The sequence below is a fragment of the Loxodonta africana genome, chromosome 15 (assembly GCF_030014295.1).
Source record: "Loxodonta africana isolate mLoxAfr1 chromosome 15, mLoxAfr1.hap2, whole genome shotgun sequence".
NCBI classification, from domain to species: Eukaryota; Metazoa; Chordata; class Mammalia; order Proboscidea; family Elephantidae; genus Loxodonta; species Loxodonta africana.
The window spans coordinates 45534290-45555744 of NC_087356.1; positions in this window are offsets into that span (position 1 = coordinate 45534290).

The window sequence follows — 21455 nt, forward strand, 5'->3', positions numbered from 1 at the left end:
ACCAGCTGAATTTCCAGAAATTAGAAATAGAATTACCAAAATTTTAAAACTCAGTAGCAGACTTCCACTTGTAGGCTAAATGGAATATCAAGGATAAGATTTACCCTGAAGCATGAAAAAAAAAAAATTAATTAAAATTTTATTTAATGGTTAACTGCCTCAACTCCTAGTCCACCAACACTGGTCTCAAAAACAGTAATAATAATAATAAAAGCTCCTGGCTCTCTACTTCTGAAAAATCAATCTTTGAAAACCATATCGATCACAGTTCTACTCAGACACACGTGGGGTCATCATAAGTCAGAATCAACTCAGTGGTGAACTCCTTTTAATCTTACAGAACTAGATTGCCAGGCCTTTCTTCCAAGGCCCCATTGTCGGATTTCAACTGCTAACATTTTGGTTAGTAGTCGAGCATAAAACGTTTGCTCCACATCACTAGCTAAATCTTAGTTTTGGGCAGAAAATCCAAGATGATATGTGGCCATTACTGCCATATTCAAAAAGCAAGTCAGAAGAGAGCACCCTACAAGATTTTCTACCACAACCCTGTGCTCTCAGACTTCACCATCATGCTCCCTGGCTCTTGGCATAAATGCCCCCTTGCCAAACCCCACTGTGGGCTCGGCCCTGCTTATCTGAGCCTCATAAAGGAAGCCTTTTCTAAGGAATGGAACCTGAGCAACATGACACAAGAGAGAAGCTTCAGGGTGGTGACACCATCCAAATTCTCAAGCTCCTGCTCTACTCTGTTCCAAGTGAGAAGGTATTTGCAATCCTGGAAATGGAGTTTTCTCTGCAGAGTAATCCTTCCATGAAGACCTACAATTTTAAAAAGAAATATGAAATAAATGCTGCAGCAACACAGGCCTGTCCACCTACCACACTTACACTATTTTGGCTGGATTGTTTCTTCTATCCCTGATTGCACAGCTTCTCTGCATCATCCCCATGTGCACGCAGTGCCCTATTGGGTGGTCTGTGATAAGGTAGTCCTCAGGCTGGGTCACAATGCAAAATCGTCAAGGAACCATGTGTTCTAAGTATGTGGCTGGGACTGAAAACCAACAAGTGTCCTCGCACTCACCAACTGACCAACTACCCAGTCAGGACAGCCCTTCTTCTGCAATGTCCCTCCAACTCCTTTTATTGCCTGGAATTTTGTTGAGGATATTGGTCTGTAATTCTCTTTTTTTGTGATTCCTGTGTGGCTTTGGTATCAGGTTATGCTGGCTTCCTGTAATGAGTTCGAGAGTATTCCTTCCTTTTTTTACACTCTGAAATAGCTTTAGTAGCACTGGGTTAACTCTTCTCTGAATGTTGGTAAAATTCTCCAGGAAAGCCTTCTGGGCCAGGGATTTTATGTTGGCGGGGGGCGGGGGGGGGGGAGTTTTGTTTTTTTTTTTTTACCTCTTTAATTTCTTCTTTTGTTATGGGTTTACTTATTTTTTTCTACCAAAGTTTAGTGTTAGTTTAGGTAAGCAGTGTGTTTCTAGAAAATTGTCCATTTCCACTAGGTTTTCAAATTTATTGGAGTGCAATTTGTCATAGTATTCTGTTATGATCCTTTTTATTTCATTTGGGTCTGTTGTGATATTGCCTGTCTCATTCAGGCTATTTGCTTCCCCTCCTGGCAGTGGGTTTGGTGTTTGGTTCCTGTTTTTCTTTTGTCAGTTTGGCCAATGATTTGTCGATTTTGCTGATCTTTTTTTTTCAGAAAATCCTGCTTTTGGTCTTGTTGAAACTTTCAGTTGTTTTTCTATTTCATTTATTTCTGCTGTAATCTTTATTTCCTTTCTTCTGCTGCCCAAGAGCTCCTTTTTCTGCTGTCTATTTTTTCAAGTTGTACAGTTAATGTTTTGATTTGGGCCCTTTTCTTCTTTTACGATGTGTTCATTTATTACTGTAAATTCACCTCTAAGCAATGCTTTTGCTGTGTCCCAAAAGCTCTGGTAAGATGTCTTTTCATTCTCATTTGAAACTGTGAATTTCTTTATTTTCTCCTTGATTTCTTCTATAATCCAGTAGCTTCTTTTTTTTTTTTTTAATAGCACTTTAAATGAAGCTTTACTGAACAAACTAGTTTCTCATTAAACAGTACACATATTGTTTTATGACATTGGTTAACAACCCCATAACTGTCAGCACTCTCCCTTCTGAAACTTAGGGTCCCTATCACCAGCTTTCTTGTTCCATTCTGCCTTCTAGTCCTTGCCCCTGGGCTGCTGTGCCCCTTTACTCTTGTTTTGTTTTATGGGCCTGTCCAATCTTTAGCTAAATGGTGAGCCTCAGGAATGACTTCATTACTGAGCTGAAAGCATATCTGGCGGCATACTCTCAGGGTTTCTCCAGTCTCTGTAAGGGCAGCAAGTCTCCAGCTCTGTCCAGGACCCTCTTTTGTGATCCCTGTCAGAGCAGGCATTGACGGTATCCAGACACCATCCAGTGGTGCTGGAATCAGCCTGCTGTGGGCAGTGGTAGATGTGGTCTTTTAGTCCTTTGGATTAATCTTTTCTTTATATCTTTAGTTTTCTTCATTCTTCCTTGCTCCCGAAGGCGTGAGGCCAGTGGAGTATCCTCAATGGCTGCTCACAGGTTTTTTGAACCCTAGATGCTATTCACCAAAGTAGAATGTAGAACCTTTTTTTTTATAAACCATGTTATACCAATTGAGATAGATGTTCCCAGGGACAATGGTCCCCACAGCCCTCAGCCCAGCAATTTGATCCCTCAGGGAGTCTGGATGTGTTTATGGAGCTTCCATGACCTTGCCTTGTACAAGTTGTGCTGTCTTCCCCAGTATTGTGTACTGCCTTCCCCTTCACCAAAGTTACTACTTATCTATTGTCTATTTAGTGTTTTTCCATCTCCACCCCTCCCCTCCCTCTTAACCATCAAAGATTTCTTCTTTTTGTGTGTAAACCTTTTCAGGAGTTTTTACAGTAGTGATGTCATACAATATTTGTCTTTTTGTGATTAACTTAACTCACTCAGCATAATGCCCTCCAGGTTCATCCATGTTAGGAGATACTTCACAGATTCATCATCGTTCTTCATCATTGTCTAATACCCCACTGTGTGTATGTACCACAGTTTCATTATCCATTCATCTGTTGATGGGCATCTAGGTTGTTTCCATGTTTTTGCTAGTGTGGAGAATCCTGCAATGAACATGGGTGTGCATATGTCTATTCGTGTAATGACTCTTATTTATCTAGGATATATTCCTAGGAGTGGCATTACTGGATCATACGGTATTTCTATTTCTAGCTCTCTAAGGAAGCACCATATCATTTTCCAAAATGGTTATATCGTTTTGCATTCCTACCAGCAGCATGGAAAAGTGCCAATCTCCCTGCAACCTCTCCAAGATATGTTATTTCCTGTTTTGTTTGATTGGTGACAGTAATGCCATTGTGGGATGGTATCTCATTGTGGTTTTGGTTTAAATTTCTCTAATGGCTAAAAGAAATTTTTTTTTTTTAATCTAATGGCTACTTGGGTTTTAACGGCTAGCGATCGGGCGCATGTTCTCTTTTGTCTGTTAGCTGCTTGAATGTCTTTAGTGAAGCATCTGTTCATTTCGTTTGCCCATTTTTGAATTGGATTACTTGTCTTTTTGCTGTAGAGGTATTGGATTTTCTTGCAGATTTTAGACATTAGACCTTCATCTGATTTGTAACTGTGAAAATTTTTTTCCTACTCTGAATTTCTCTGTGTACTGTTTTCATGAAGACTTTTGATGAGCATAAGTGTTTCATTTTTAGAAGATCCCAGTTATCTAGCTTATCTTCTGGAGTTTGTGTGTTGTTGCTTGTGGTGTGTATCCAATTAATGCCTTGTTTTAGGACCTCTAGCATTGATTCTATTTTTTGTTCTATGTCCTTCATATTTTTTGGCTTTCTATTTAGGTCTTTGTTCCATTTTGAATTAATTTTTTATATGGTGTGAGGAATGGATCCTGTTTCATTTTTTTGCATATGGACCTCCAATTTTGCTAACATCATTTGTTAAAAAGAGTGTCTTTTCCCTATTTGATGGACTTTGGACCCTTGTCAAAGATCAGGTGACCAAAGATGGATGGACTTACATCTGCGTCCTCAGTTGGGTTCTATTGGTCAATGTGTCTGTTGTTGTACCCATAAGGGATGTTTTGATTACCGTATTGTAACTGTATAGGAGGTTCTGAGGTCAGGTAGTGCTTGTCTTCCTACTTATTCTTCTTATCATTCTTTTTCAATACTGCTTTATTTATCTGGGGCTTCTTCCTTTTCCATATAATCTTAATGATAAGTTTTCCCATCTCTTAAAGAGTATTGTTGGTATTTTGATCGGGGTTGTACTGTATGTGTAAATCACTTTGGGTAGAATTGTCGTTTTCACAGTGCTGAGTCTCCCTATCCATGAACGTGGTATGGTTTTCCATTTCTGTAGATCTGTCTTGTTTTCCTGCAGTAGTGTTTTGTAGTTTTTTGTATAGGTCCTTTACATCCTTCTTTAGGCTTATTCCTAAGTTTTTAAATTTTTTAGGGGCTATTATAAATGGTCCTGTTTTCCTGATTTCCTTTTCATTGTTGTCTTTATTGTTGTATTGATATCCAACTCATTTTTCTATGTTTATCTTGTATCCTGGGACTGTGCTGAATCTTCCTATTAGGTCCAATAGTTTTCTTGTGGAGTCTTTTGGGTTTTCTGTGTAGAGTATCGAATCATCCACAAATAAGGACTGTTTTACTTCTTTATTTCCAATTTGGATGCCCTTTGTTTTTTTTCTTTCCTTCTTGCTCTAGCTAGAATTCCCAGCACAATGTTAAATAGGAGAGGGGATAACTGGCATCCATATCTTGTTTCTGTTCTTGAGGGGAATGTTTTCAGCATCTCTCCATTAAGGATGATGTTGGCCTTTGGCTTTGCATAGATGGCCTTTATTATGTTGAAAAATTGCCATTCTATCCTATTTTATCAAGAGTTCTTACCAGGAATGGGTGTTAGACTTTGTCAAATTCCGTTTCTGCATCTATTCAGATGATTGTGTGATTCTTCTCTTTCCTTTTACTAATGTGGAGGATTCCACTGATTGAATTTCTAATGGGGAACCTTCATACTTGGTTGTGGAGTGGTTTTTTTTTTTCTTTTTTTGTATATTTTGCTGAATTCTATTGGGTAGAATTTTGTTGATAATTTTTGCATGTATATTCATCAGAGAAATTGGTCTGTAATTATTTATTTATTTAGTCTACTATTTTTTGTGTCAGTGTTATGCTGGCTTCATAGAATGAATTTGAAAGTATCCCTTCCTTTTCTATGTTGTGAAATATGTTGAGTGGTATTGCTGTAAGCTCTTCTCTGAATGTTTGGTAGAATTCTCCAGTAAAGCCATCTGGGGCCGAGACTTTTTTTGTTGTTGTTGGGAGCTTTTTTCTTACTTTTTCTCTCTCTTCTCTTATCATGGGTCTGTTCATATTTTCAACATCATTTTGTTTTAAGCTGTGTAGGTAGTGTGTTTGCAGAAATTTGTGCATTTCCTCTATGTTTTCAAATTTGTTGGAGTATACTTTTTCATAATACTCTGTTATGATTCTTTTTATTTTCACATTGGTCTGTTGTAATGACTCCCATTTCATTTCTAATTTGTATTATTTGTGTCTTCTTGTGTTTTTCTTTTGTCAGTTTGACCAGTGGTTTGTCAATTTTGTTGATCCTTTCAGAGAACCAACTTTCTATTGTTTTTCTATCCTCTCTTTCATTCATTTCTGCTCTGATTATTTCTTCGTTTCTTCTGGTAGCTGGGGTCTTCTTTTGCTGTTCTCTTTCTATTTGTTCAAGTTGTGTAGCTAATGTCATGATTTTGTCACTTTCTTCTTTTTTGATGTTTCATCTATTGCTATAAATTAACCTCTGAGCACTGCCTTTGGTAAGATGTGTTTTCATTCTCATCTGATTCTAGAATTTTTTTTTTTTATTCCATCTCTGATTTCTTCCGTTTTGATTTAATAGATGTTTTCCTTTGCTCTTCCTGTTGTTAATTTCTACTTTTATGACATCGTGGTCAGAGAAGATACTTTTTATTTCTCAGTGTTTTGCAGTTTGTTGAGTGTTGCTCTGTGTCCTAATATGTGGTCTGTCCTGGAGAACATTCCATGTGCATTGGAAAAGAATGTGTGCTTTGCAACTGTGGGGTGGAGTATTGTATATATATATATATATGAGGTCAAGTTGGCTGACTGCGCCCATTAGTTTTCTGTATCTTTGTTGAGTTTCTTTCTAGATGTTCCGTCCTTTACCAAGAGTGTTGTGTTAAGGTCTTCTACTATTATTGTGGAACTGCCAGTTTCTCTTTTCAGTGCTGTTAGAGTTTGTTTTATGTATTTTTAGCTCTGTCATTGGGGCATAGATATTTATTATGGTTAAGTCTTCATGATGGATAATCCCTTTAGTCATTATATAGTGCCCTTCTTTGCTTTTATGGTGGGTTTTGTTTTAAAGTCTATCTTATCTGAGATTAATATTGCCACTCCTGCTCTTTTTTGGTAGTTATTTGCTTGATATATTTTTTCCATCTTTTGAGAATTAATAAATTTACATGTTTGCTTCTAAGGTGTGTCTCTTGTAGACTGTATATTGATGGAGTCTTTTTTTTTTTTTTTTTTAATCCATTCTGTCACTCTGTGTCTCTTTATGGGTGCATTTAGGCCATTTACATGAAGTGTAATCACTGATAGGTGCGATTTTATTTCTGTGTTGTGTATTGCTTTTTTTTTGTGGTGCTAAGATTTTCCTTGTTCCTCTTACTCTGCTGTGCTGAGTTCCTTTTTCTTGTGGATTACTTGTTCATCTCCTTTGTTTATGTATGTATTGTTTTTTTGAGGCTTTATCTTTTCTATTTCGGTGAGTAGGTTCTGTAAATTTCTTTGGGGTCACCTTCAAATTTACCCTTAACTTCCTATTTTGAACCAGTCTTGTATTACTTGGTATCACCTTGCCTTCCTCTTCGTTAGAAAGTTCTATACCTGCACTGTTTATTGCCTCTTTTATTTTCCTGAGATTGTTTTCATTTATAGGTTAGTCTCTCTTGTTGCCTGTTGTAATTATTTTGGTTTTGGATAGTCCTTGAACGTTTCTTTCCTGTGTTGGTATCTGGCGGGCAAAATCTTGTATCCTAGGTTGAGGCTGTAGTCTGATGTCATTTTTTTCTCAGGCTGAAGGACTCCCTTTAATAATTCTTGTAAGTTTTGTTTCATTTGCACATATTGCCCTAATTTCTGTTTATCGGGAAATGTCCTAGTTTCATTACCGTATTTGAACAAGAGTTCTGAAGGATATGTTATTCGTGGCTGGCAATTTTTTTTTCTTTCAGGGTTTTATATATGTCATCCAATTGCCTTCTTGCTTCTGTGGTTTCTTCTGAATAATCAGAGTTTAGTCTCATTGTTTCTCCTCTGTATGTGACTTTTTGTTTTTCTCGAGCTGCTTTCAGGATTTTTTTCTTTACTTTGGTTTTAGTGAGTGTGATTGTGATAGGCCTTGATAATTTTCTTTTGCTGTCTATCCCAAACGGGGTTCATTGAGCTTTCTGGATGGTCAGCTTTTCATCTTTCATGATATTAGAGAAGGTTTCTGTTAGCAGTTCTTCATTAATCCTCTCTGTGTTGTCCATTTTCTCTCCCTGTTCTGGCACTCTGATCACTTGCAAAATTTGGCTTTTGATTGTATCCCACATAATTCTCAGGGTTTCTTCATTCTTCTTCTGATTTTTCCTCAAAGAGAGTTGTCCCCAAGTCTGTCATTTCAATTTCTCTGATCCTATCTTCCATCATTTAGAACCTGGTCCTCAGCCCTCCTATGACACTGTCCATTTCTTAAATATTGTTGTTTCCTTTTGGATTTCTTACTTTTGTTTTTTTAAGATTTCTAGTTGTGAATGTATTTTGGCCTTTTTTTTTAGTATTATTTTCCTGAATTCTTCCATGTTTTGTCTATTTTCCATGATTTTTTCTGCTTTTTCCATAAATTTGTCCATTTTTCCTCATTTTTGTTTTTTGTTTCTACTCTTGGACAGTTCCAAATATTAGAGATTTGAATTCCATGTCAGGTAATTCTAGTGCCTTTTCTTCTACTGGAAATTCATCTGGTGTTTTATGTTGGATGCCTACTGGAACTGCCTTTTCCTTTTTTATGCTTTGATATTGTTTGCTATCTGCAGGACATTCAGTAGTTATTTTCCTCATTTATTGTTGTAGATCTGTTCATTTTGTCCTGCATTTTTTTTTTTTTTAATTTGGTTATGTCTAGCTGGTGGGCTGTGCATTCTTTGTTTTTTGCTTGTCTCTGGTCATGATATTTTTCACCTCCTTGTCCAATGGGCAAGTCCAGTCGCTCAGCTATGGTGCAGCAGGCAGTTCCTGCTGAAGGCGAGTGGCAGGAGGTTTTGTTTGTGGCACATACTATGGGAAACAGTGTGGAATGGTAATAGGGCTGGACAGGTTCACCAGTTGCCATGTTGTCAGCTGAGCCTCATGGTGACCACATACGTGTAAGAGAAGAACTGTGCTCCATAGGGTTTTTAGTGTCTGACTTTTCTGCAGCAGGTCACCTTGCATTCTTCCGATAAGCCTCTTGTAGACTGAAACCTCCAACCCTTCATTTAGCAGCTAAGTGTGTTATCTGCTTGTACCACCCAGGGACTCCTGTGCTGTAGTTCAATAGGCTGCTGCTGTTGAGTCAATTCCGATTCATAGAAAACTTTTTGGACACAGTAAAATTTCCCCAAAGCTTCCAAAGTATAATCTTTATAGAAGCAGGTGCTCTACTGCCCTGGAGTTGATTCTGACTCACAGCGACTCTATAGGACAAAGGTAATGTGCTCCATAGAGTTCCAAGGCTTTAAAACTTAACTGGAAGTGGAATGCCACATCACACTCCTTCAGAGAAGCTGGTGGGTTCAAACCAGAGACCTTTAGGTTAGCAGCCAAGCATTTTAACCACTGCAAAACCAGGGCACCTTGTTAGGAGGGCCAAAAATTTGAGAGTGTAAATTCTGTACTTCTTTTTTATTTAGGAAATGCTGGTGGTGCAGTGATTAAGAGTTTTGCTGCTAACGAAAAGATCGGCAGTTTGAATCTACCAAATGATCCTTCGAAACCTTTCGGGGTGATTCTACTCTGTCCCATAGGGTCATTATGATTCCCATTCCACTCCACCATGGGTTCAAGTTTTGGTTTTTGGTCCTAAGTTAACAGCACCCTAAGGGGCACTCAAGTCAAATTCTTGACATGTTTCTCCTGTTTCAACTTGCAGTCCAAAATGTTTTCTTTATTTGCTTGACTCATTAAAGTGTTATTGTTACAAAACCGAAAAAGAAAAAAAAAAAAAAGAAGAAACAAAATCACTGCCATCGAGAAAAATTCTTCCTCTCTCTCTCTCTTTCTCTTTTCCTCTCACCCTCTCTCTGTTTGCCTAAAAATATTAATCTAAGGCAACTTTCGTAAGAGATTTTCCACTGTTTTTTTTCTGTACAAGTTCTGAGTGTAGAAGAGCTACTGTTATGACCAATATTAATTGCATAGTTTGAATCCAAGGCACATCCATTTCACTGAATCTTTTGACTTTACTGTTAAGCCAGAAGGAAAAGATATTGCTCTTTTGCTACTCAGAAATGTTATTGTCAAGCAAATATTTGCTTTTTTTTCATATAATCCACAAGTTTAGCCCTTTTAAAAACAAAAATTATTTAAAAAAAAATACCAAACCCATTGTCTTCATGGGACTTCCAACTAATAGTTACACCGAATGTGTCACAGTAGAATTGATGTCCACAGGGCTTCCTTGGCTGTAATCTTTATACAAACTGGTCTCCCGGCTTTTCTTTGGTGGCACCATTGGGGGGGTTGAGTCACCAATCTTTCTATTAGTGGATGAGAGCAAACTGTTTTTGCCACCCAGGAACTATTTGAATCCTTACTTTGCCTTAAATAGTGTTTGTGCATTCTAGGACGGAAGATTAATATTAATTCTCATAATCAGTTTTAAATTTCTCGTAGGGATGCTAGGATATTCATCTATGACAGAACCAAATGAGGAGGTCCCTAATTTCCAATTAAAAGACCTTGAAAGAGGAGTGAGTTCTGCCAAAGTACGTTTCTATGAAGTTCTTATCGCCTCTAATTTTTGATAAACTTTGTGGTTTTATCCCCTGACTATTCCAGGAAGCTCAAATTTATTTGACCTGGTTTTGTATAATCTTATCTTTTTGTGTTATCTCATTCTTTCTTTTTTAATTCAATTCAACTTGATTCAATGTGATTTGATTTGATTCAATTTATTACCGACCCTCCATTCTCCCCTTGGCCTAAGAGCTGTTGTAGAGGATTCAACATAAAAATTTCTAGAAATACTGAAATGTCAGTAGTTTATGCTTTAAAGAGCAATAATTTTGGGTTATCCTTGGCTCCTGATCAAGAAGATCAAGATAAGTTTTCTGTTAAGAGAATGCCGTCACTGTTTCTACTTGCTAATGAAGAGATGGCATTATTGTTATAAGACAAAGAATGGTTACTAAATAATTCATTGAGCCCTTGACTCTTGCTTACAGTTTTCAATTTTGGCTAACAGTTGATGAGACAAAGCGGTTAAAGCAGAATCAACTGATTTCAGAGATCATTTTAAGTGATTTAATTTGGTGTTTGATTTTTCCAGAGGGTCTTAATATCTTCTTATTAACATTCATAGAATCAGGTTTTAAAATTCTTGAAACTGTTTAATATGGAAGAAGACTCATGGAATTAGAGAACTCTCGGTCTATACTCTCCATTATTCTGCAGGCAAACTATAATATCCAAATAAAACTGTTTCAAAAATAACATTTTTCTTTGTCATCTTGGCATGTCCACACAAATCCTCATGGCAAAGGCAGCTTCAGCAAGAAATTAAAAAGACTAGAATTCCCTTTTGTCCCCCAAAGTTATCTTGGGTCCTGCAGTCTCCATCTCTCAGGTGAAGCAGACTTTCTTACAACGTCAGACAAAAAGACACACCTCCCCACCAAACTTCTAGGCAAGTTGTGACTTCTAAGGAGGCTATCTTTTGAAGACAGAGGCCCCTTTCATCAAGGGTGAGTTTTGAGAGGGGATCTCAGATGAATTAAAGAACTTACATGGCAGAGAATGTTCAGATACTCAATGGAATTAAGGTTCCCTTTGCGGTGAGCTGGGGATCAGCAAAAAGATCCAGCACATGTTTCGGCCACATATCCTCAGGGTTAGTTGTGTGTCTCTATAGGATTTTTCCATTTGTTCGAAGACAAAAGTAGGAAAAATAATTCAGACATTTGGAAACAGACTCAGATTAGGAAGATGGAGAATAGGGTCTTGAGCCGCCAGAAAATCAGACATGTTAACATTCCCGCTTTTCATAGGTATTAGAGAGAACATCTAAACTCAGAAGGTAAACACTTTCACAGATCTGTCCTGACCTCCCTGCAGTTAGAATATTTATCCATGAATGTATCCCCTAAAAAAGTGGGTGACACTTGGCAGTTATTTATAGAGGGCAATCAGCTGTAATCACAGGTACCTCAGAGCCTAGGAATCCACTCAAGGTCACCTGCATGTGGAAACTTCCCTCTGCTGGGGGCTTGATCTCAATTCCTACACAAGGAAAAACTCTCACCTTTTTCCAGAAAGAACCTCCATTTGGGTCCACTTGGGGAAATGATCTCTTGTGTAAATCTGTTTGGTTTTGGGCTATTTGGGTAACAAAGTCTACAGAACAAAGTCTACAGAATGTGTGAGAGTTTCACACTCTACACCCCAGAAACACTGACACTAGGGTAACTGACTCAGACAGTTCCACCTCCACAATTGTCTTCCTAAATCCTACAAATCACACTCTAGCTCTCAGTTCAGGGCACACCAAACTCCCAGAATCTGACAACAGAGATAATCTACTGTAGAATCTACCCGTATAAGTTTCCTCCTTCATCTGAGTATGATCAAGATGAGAGAATTAGAGAGGTCTGTTGCCCCCCACCTGGAACACATGAAGGTTATTTTTAATATTCTTTCACCAACTTTTGTTACTTGTGTCCAGTGTGGAGTGACCATCATTGACTGCTGGTCAGTTTTGTTGTCCAAGGCTGAGTATGGTTTCATAACATACAAGAGACAGTGGTTCTTTAGAATTAGGAATATTGTGATGGCTCAGGATAGGTAGCATAAGGAAATTTCAAGGCCATTTTCTGAGCAAGAAATATTTTTTACAAGATTATTTATTTTTTGGATATTTTAGTTCGAATTATTAAGAAATCAAACAATCCTTCAGAAAGGAATTCCAGAACACTTAATTGTGCTCATGAGAAAACTATACAGAGACCAAGAGACAGTCATTCAAATAGAGCAAGGATATACTGCATGGTTTAAATCAGAAAATGTTTAGTTCAGATTAGTAGCTATCCCCCAAACTTTTTCAATCTGTATCATGAACAAATAATTTGAAAAGGTGGACTATGTGAAGAAGAATGCAGCATCAGGATTGTTAGCAACCTGCAATATTTAGATGACATAGCCATGCTTGTTGAAAGAGAAGACATGAAGCACTTACTGATGAAGATCAAAGACTGCAGCCTTCAGTTTTGATTACACTTCAACATAAAGACAACAAAAATCCTCACAAATTGACCAATCAGCATTACCGTGAAAAATGCAAGAAAGATTGACATTGTGAAGGATTTCATTTTACTTGAGTCCATAAACAACACTCATGGAAGGAGCAGTCAGGAATCAAACAATTTATATCACTGGGCAAATCACCTACAAAAGAACACTGTAAAGTGTTAAAAAGCAAATATGTCACTTTGAGAACTACAGTCCATGTGACCCAAACCATGGCATTTTCATCTGCCTTTTATTTCATTTTCATGTGCAAGCTGGACAATGAATAAGGAAGACCAAAGAAAAATTGATGCCTTGAATTACACTCTGGCAAAAGATACTGAAATGTCACAGGTCTCCAGAATAACGAACAAGTCTGTCTTGGGAGAGGTAGAGCCTGAACGCTTTGTAGAAGCCAGAATGGGGAGGCTTTCTCTCATGTACTTTGTACATGTTATCAGGAGGAACCAGTCCCTAGAGAATGACTTCATAATTATTGTAGTAGAGGACCATCGAAAAAGAGGAATAAGACGGATTGACACAGTGGCTGCAACATGGGCTCAAACATAACAATGATTCTAAGCCTGGTGCAGGCTGAACTGTGTCTTGTTGTGGTGTACACAGGGTTTCCATGAGTCAAAACCAACTTACCAGCATGTAACAACAGCTTTATATATATGTGTATATATATATATATATATATATATATATATATATATATATATATATATACAGACGAAAGAGAGTAATAAGATAGGACATTCATCAATTTTAACAAATGATTACCAGGAATATCATATTCACTACCTTAGGCATAAATTTTTTTCCTTTTTTCCCCTTGCCTTAAACTGGTCTATTAGCTGTCTATGTGTAAGATACATTTTTTTTCTTCCCTATCAAGCTGTTTTTACGTGAGGGCTCTTTAGGAGTTTCATTCACTGCGTCCCAGAGAAAGAGAGTTTGTAGCATTTGATTCAAACATTCTTAAACATTTAACCCGGTATCAGCAGATACCAGACAACCTTGAATGATCTCAAGGCCATCTCATTATTTACAGACGCCCTGTGGATCAGCACAGTGAGTGTGGGAGTTGCTCCCTTTTATAGATTAGCTGAGAGATAACCATGCAGGATGGTCATTCAGGGTCCCAGAGGCCAACCCTGGACAATCACCTATACATCATCATGGTCTCTGATGGTTTCTTACAGTGTCAGGGCCATGTACATTGTGTCCTTGACATGAATACATCCTTTTCCAATCCAAAGTGACCACTACTGCAGGCAGAACCAACTTTGCCTCTGTTGGTTTTCTTCCAAACACAGAAGACACTTTGTTATTTGCTCACAGGAGAGGCCCACCTTCCCCTTGGTTCTCTCCACACTGCTGCACCCACCAAGGGATTTGCATGTTGTTTCCCAGGGAGGACCTTCCCTGGCAAAGTCTGAGATAAAAAGTCAGCTCTAATCTGCTTTGACTTATCAGGATTTATTCCTTCAACTTCTAAAATGAGGTTTCCTGCTCAGCTCCTGGGGCTGTTAATGCTCTGGATCCCTGGTGAGGACAGAGGGGGGGTGGGAAAGGAGCAGAAGGTGGGGAGGGTGAGCTCTGGGGGCACCACAGGTTCCCGTGTGTATTCTGTTCTCAAGTTAGATGAGTATGTCACACCCACTCTGAGAGGCACGTGGTGTTTAGATCAGTGAAACCGAGGAGAACACAAGAGTAAAAGGGACCTGCTCCCTGGTGAAGATTTTCACAAAGAAAAAGGAAAATCAAGCCAAACCCACTGCCATCGAGTGGATTCTGACTCAAAGTGAAATCCCTGTGGCGCAGTGGTTTAGAGTTTAGCTGCTAACCAAAAGGACAGCAGTTCAAGTCAAACAGGTGCTCCTTGGAAACCCTACGGGGCAGTTCTACTCTGTCCTATAGGGCCGCTATGAGTTGGAATCGACTCAAATGCAATGGTTTCACAAAGAAAGAGGTTCTTTTATGTCTGGTAGTATCAGAGTTGTTTTTTTTTTTAATCACCTATTTTGGAGTATGAATGAAAATCTCACTCGCACGTGCGTGCACACAGATACACACACAATTTAGCCTGAAATAAAAAGAAGGAAATCTTGAAAATGGTTCTTAGTATTGGTACATAACCTTGCTCTTCTCTCTTGTCATTTTAGCATTCAGCAAGGATATTATGATGACTGAGACCCCACTCACTCTTCCGGTCACTCTTGGAGAGCTAGCCACCATCTCCTGCAAGTCAAGTCAGAGCCTCCTACATAGTAATGGGCAAACCTATTTGTACTGGTACCAGCAGAAGCCAGGCCAGGCTCCACAGCTCCTGAACTCTCTGGTTTCTAACCGATTCTTAGGGGTCCCAGAGAAGTTCAGTGGCAGTGGATCAGGGACAGATTTCACTCTGAAATTCAGCAGGGTGGAGGCTGAGGATGTTGCAGTTTATTACTGCATGCAAGCTACAAAATATCCTCCCACAGTGGAACAACCTTGCACAAAACCTTCTCTGCTTGGGGTAGCCCAGCTGCCCAAATGTGTGGCCTGTGTGGGGAGTCAGCCCAGCAGGTTCTCTGAGTCTGCTAAGAGGAAGATGCTGGAAACCTCAGGGGAATGTGTTGCATCTGAGGACTCTGGACCATGAGTGACTCTGCTACACCTGAGAAGGCTGTTCCGTTGTGGCCCATCAGGTGGACTAGTCTTAACATGGCAGAGCCAGCAGGGATGATGGAGGAGGTCCAGATGTTCCTGAGAAACTAGACCTGATGCCAGGAGAGCTGACTGAGGTCTCATCCTAAGTCTCCCGCCTGTGTACATTTGTCAGTTAAATTTAGTCAGCATGAAAGGCAGACAATTGACACAGACTGGAGCAACACATGTTGAATACATGTGGAGGTTTAGATCGCTTCTTTGTATATTTTATCAGGATAATATTTGATGGTATTTAGAAATTAGTCTTGTCCCACTCTCACAACCCCTGCTTCTCACTTTACCACTTACACTTCCCCTTGAATTAAGATAGTTGAAATATCATTCTATATTAGCTGTCCTCAGGGCAGTGTGGCTGAGAAGGATTTGTGAAGATGTTGGTTATTGAGCCTCCAAATAGCATTTTATAAATTTATAAAGGACACAAGATCCTAATTCCACCAGTATTTTAATTTTCCCAGTTACTTCTTGTTGAGAAAAATAAGGAGTTCTTGGAATTTTAAAAGTTGTGTTTTTAAAAAAAAAGAAAACAAAATATAGACTGAAAGATATAGGACATAGAATTTTGTCAATCCAGTAGTAGAAGGATACAAAATGACAGAAAAGTTTTCATTCCAAAGGTAAGAATTTTAAGATGGTGGGTGGACTGCAAAAAATGGAATTATGAAGGGCACATAACAGAGGTCAACTATTGGCCTGTGGATTCTCTCCCAGTTGTGTTTCTCTGTCTGGGCAAGGTCAGAATTCTGTCTACACATTTTTTTGGCAAATTCTGCAAATGAACAAAAAGTCATGTGAATATCTTCACAGCTATAAATGTTTTTTTCTCTTTGAAACCTTAGGTGATCCAGTTCTCATTTTTTCTACAGCCTCTGATATCACTAAAATAACATTTTTGCATTTTATTCCTTTCGGTTTTGTAGTTTTTACAATGGTTGTGTTGGTCCTCCACCTCCTGAAATTTTCTACTTAGAAATGGTAATTTGTTTCATTTTTTAAAATAAATAATGCTTTGAAGGTGATGACTTTGGGATTTTATTGTCATAAACAGAAAGAAAAGGAGGAGCTTACATAACACTATAGACAGAAGGACCACACTGTGCCTCCACAGCAAAGACCCAAAAAACTAAGTGAAAGAGAGAACCATCAATCCTGGAACCTGGAGCGTCATAGGAAGAGATGAAGAATTGAACCAAGCACCAAATGGAATAAGAAACTGACAGAGAATAGAGAGCGAGGAGAAAGTAGAGCGCAGGTCTCCTATCAGCTAAGGCAGCATGGATTCAACATCTTGGACTCCAGTCGGAGATCAGCAAACAGGAAGTATAGGAAAGCAGCATCACAGAGCTCCCAGTACGAGACACAGCATCTGGTAACTAGCCATATAGGCTTTCCCACTCAGCATTCAAACATGAAATCAATAATGAGTAAAATTAATTTAGAAGAGAATCATTATTTTATCTAAATGAAAACTGCTTCAGATATTGTTGGTCCCAGTCCTCTGAAAATAAACAAGTTGCATTTGAAATGGATGCTAATATTCTTTACAAAGGGTTACGTGGGTAATGCAAATGGTTACATTCTAGACTACTAAAAGGTGGGCATTTCAAACTCAGCAAGAGACTCCTTGGGGATAAGGCCTAGAGATCTGCGCCTGAAAGGTCACAGCCTTGAAAACCCTATGGAGTGCAGTTCCATTCTGCACACATGGTGTAACCATGAGTCAGAATCAATTTAGCAGCAACTAAAAACAATAGGATCCTTTAACAAATTTGCGTCTTCGGGCTTTTTTCATGTGGTCAATCCCTTGCTGTATGGAAAATGTCAGTAAACATGGTCTGCAATTCACACATTCATTATCTGCTGTTTGAAAAACAAGAATTCAATAGTTAGTTTTGTGTCAAGCATGCTCTATTATTTTTTTATCTCATTACTGTCCAAAAGGTTTACAGTGGAAAAAAAGAAAAAAAAACAAACTTTTACCAAGCAGTAAGAGTCACAAGTTCACATCCTACATTAAGTTAAAAACCACTGTAAGGAGAGAATACAGACTGTTCTCCATTACTTTCACGGCAGAACTGCAGAGTCTCCACTTCCGCCATGTGTTTTCCTTATAACTAAGCTATCATTTTGAACAGGTTCCACTACCTCCAATGAGTGGCAGCCTGGAAGCTTTGGACATAGACAGGCCAAGGCATAATTGGCTGCAAATCGAATGACTGCAACCAATACTTTACCCATCACCACCTGCAAATAAGAGTAGCTCATCAAAAATTATCAAAATATTAGTGCTTAAGGGTTTAAGGTCTCAAGACAAAAAGGAAAAAAGATCAGGAAAAGTGAGGTGGGTTAGTTCTAGTCTAAGGTTTAATCTCATGTTAAAGTGAAAGCTCTCTGCAAGACACATGGGTCTCATCACCTAAGTCATGGCAGAAGCCAAAGGGTTGGGAGGGAGAGGTCTTAAAACCATTGTAGTCACTTAAATAACCAAAAAAAGAAGCCCATTTTGGTGGGAAACATTCTGACTTCTAACGGACCTATACGATAATTTAAAAAGATGCTTTGTTAGAAAATTTAAAAAAATGAGGGAAAAGGCAAAACTATAGATACAGTAATAAGTAAGTGGCTGCAGGCAGCTCAGGAGGAAGAGGGAGGGATGAATAGGTGGAGCACAGGGCATTTTTCAGGCAGGGATGTATGATCCTGTAATGGTCAAGCAATGATTTTATGCATTTGTGAAAACCCACAGGACTGTAGAAGACAAAGAGTGCACCCTAATGTAAATTATGGACATCAGTTAGTACTAATGTTTCACTGTTGGCTCATCACTGGTAACGAATGTACCCTGTGACTGTAAGATGTTAATAAGAGGAGAAACACCACACAGGGGAGAACAGGTGTGTGTGGTAGCTCTCTGCACTTTCTGCACAATTTTTCTGTAAACCTGAAACTGCTCTAAAGAATAAAGTCTTATTATAGACCTATACCCCTCATGAATGTAGATGCAAAAATCCTCAACAAACTTGTAGCCAATAGAATTAAACAACATATCAAAAAAATAAGTCACCATGACCAAGTGGGATTCATAGCAGGTATGCAAGGACAGTTCAACATTAGGAAAACAATTAATGTAATCCACCACATAAATAAAACAAAAGACAAGAATCACAGGATTTTATCAACTGATGCAGGAAAGGTATTTGACAAAGTTCAACACTCATTCATGAGCCATTAGAGAAATGCAGATCAAAACTACAATGAGATTTCATCTCACTCCAACAAGGCTGGCATTAATCCAAAAAACACAAAATGATAAATGTTGGAGAGGCTGTGGAGAGATTGGAACACTTATACACTGCTGGTGGGAATGTCTAATGGTACAACCACTTTGGAAATCGATTTGGCGCTTCCTTGAAAAGCTAGAAATAGAACTACCATATGATCCTGCAATCCCACTCCTTGGAATACATCCAAGAGAAACAAGAGCCTTTACACGAGCAAATGTATGCACATCCATGTTTATTGCAGCACTGCTGACAATAGCAAAAAGATGGAAGCAACCAAGGTGCCCATAAATGGATGAATGGATAAATCCATTATGATGTATTCACACAATGGAATACTGCGCATCGATAAAGAACAGTGATAAATATGTGAAACATTTCATAACGTGGAGAAGCCTGGAAGGCATTAAGCTGAGTGAAATTAATCAGTTGCAAAATGACAGATACTGTAAAAGACCACTATTATAAGAACTTGAGAAATAGTTTAAACTGAGAAGAAAACATTCTTTCATGGTTACGAGAGGGGGGAGGGAGGGAGGGTGGGAGAGGGGCATTTGATAATTAGATAGTAGATAAGAACTACTTTAGGTGAAGGGAAAGACAGCACACAATACAGGGGATGTCAGCACAATTGGATTAAACCAAAAGCAAAGAAGTTTCCTGGATAAACTGAATGTTTCAAAGGCCAGCCTAGCAGGGGCAGGGGTCTGGGGACCATGGTTTCAGGGGACATCTAAGTCAATTGGCATAATAAAATCTATTAAGAAAACATTCTGTATCCCACTTTGAAGAGTGGCATCTGGGATCTTAAGCACTAGCAAGCGGCCATCTAAGATGCATCAATTGGTCTCAACCCACCCGGATCAAAGGAGAATGAAGAACACCAAGTATACAAGGAGATTAGGAGCCCAAGAGACAGAAAAGGCCACATGAACCAGCGACTAGAACATCCTGAGACCAGAAGAACTAGATGGTGCCTGGCTACAACCAATGACTTCCCTGACAGAGAACACAACAGAGAACCTCTGAGGGAACAGGAGAGCAGTGTGACGCAGACCTCAAATTCTCTTAAGCCCAGACTTAATGGTGTGACTGAGACTAGAAGGACCCTGGTGGTCGTGGCCCCCAGACCTTCTGTTGACCCAGGACAGGAACCATTCCTGAAGCTAACTCTTCAGACATGGATTGGACTGGACAATGGGTTGGAGAGGGATGCTGGTGAGGATTGAGCTTCTTGGATCAAGTGGACACTTGAGACTATGTTGGCATCTCCTGCCTGGAGGGGAGATGAGAGGGTGGAGGGGGTTAGAAGCTGGTGAAATGGACCCAAAAAGAGACAGTGGAGGAAGAGAGCAGGCTGTCTCATTAGGGGGAGAGTAATTGGGAGTGTGTAGCAAGGTGTATATGTGTTCTGTATGAGAGACTGACTTGATTTTTAAACTTTCAGTCTTTTGAAAATGAAATGAAAAATTCTGGGACAAAGGCTAAACTGGACAGGACCCTGAGGCAGTTGATACAAACCAGGAATATTTCAAACAATTCTGAATACAGAAGGTTACATAAGAAACAAACAGATTGACCCCTAGAAAATAAACTAGGCAATATAATCAAAAAGGATAATCATGATTTCCCACATTAGCTGCGTATCAGAATCATCTAGGAACGTGTTTTGACAATGAATATTGAGCCACAGTATGGCCAAATTGGTGAGAATTCCCAGAACTGGGGCTTGGGAATTTATATTTTAGCAACGTCCCCAGATTGTTCTTTTGTAGTGTGTGGCACGAATCCTTGAAATGGCACATACAGACCACTGCTGCATCCCACACAAGCATCCGAGTGATATCAGGGGAAAAATAAAACCTGCTTCATGTGGTACTTATGAGGAATAAAAGAGATGCAGAAAGCATATCACAGATGTTAATCATTATCATTTTTATCCAAATATAAAAGTAATGAAAACACAGCTAAGAATTTTAAATGACTACTTGACTTGGAAAATAAGGGTCCATTGTTGGCTTTACAACAGGGTGTGTAAAAAGGCAAAACATTGCAGAATATTCAAGAGAAGATCAGATAAAGAAGTGGAGGGAATAAATGAAAGGAAGGCCAATAGAGAAATAACACATGTGGTTTGAAAGTGCCTTTTTATTGTGATAGGAGGAGACAGAATTACAGACCCCAAAGCTATCAGGTGCTAAATCTAGAATGAGTACATGTTCCCATACATACCAAAGAATTTGCAGATGTGATTTGCAGGTAAGGATCCTGAGTTATGGAGATTATCCTGGATAATCAGGATGGACCCTAAATGCCTTTGCAGGTATCCTATTCAAAGAGGAAGATTTGATCACACACAGAAAAGATGGCTACCTGAAGTTGGAGCAGAGAAAGATACAAAGATGCTGGCCTTGAAGACCACAGTGATCTGGTCACAAGACAATGAATGATGGCAGCCACCAGAAACTGGAGGAGGGAACGAACAGATTCTCTACTAGAGCCTTGGAAGAATCATGGCCCTAACAACATTTTGATCTTAGCCCAGTGATACTGGGACCATTCTAATGGCATGAATCCTTAAAAGCAGAGATCTCATCTCAACTACAGTCAGAGCGAGATGTGAAATCTAAAGAAGAATCATAAAGATGCAATGTTGCTGACTTTGAAGATGAACATAGGAGACCATGGGGCAAGAAATGCAGGAGACTACTAAGAACCAGAAAAAGCAACAAATTAGATTTTCCCCTAGTTTTGCCAAAAAGAATAGAACCCTGCCGACACCTGGATTTTAGACCAATGACATCCATTG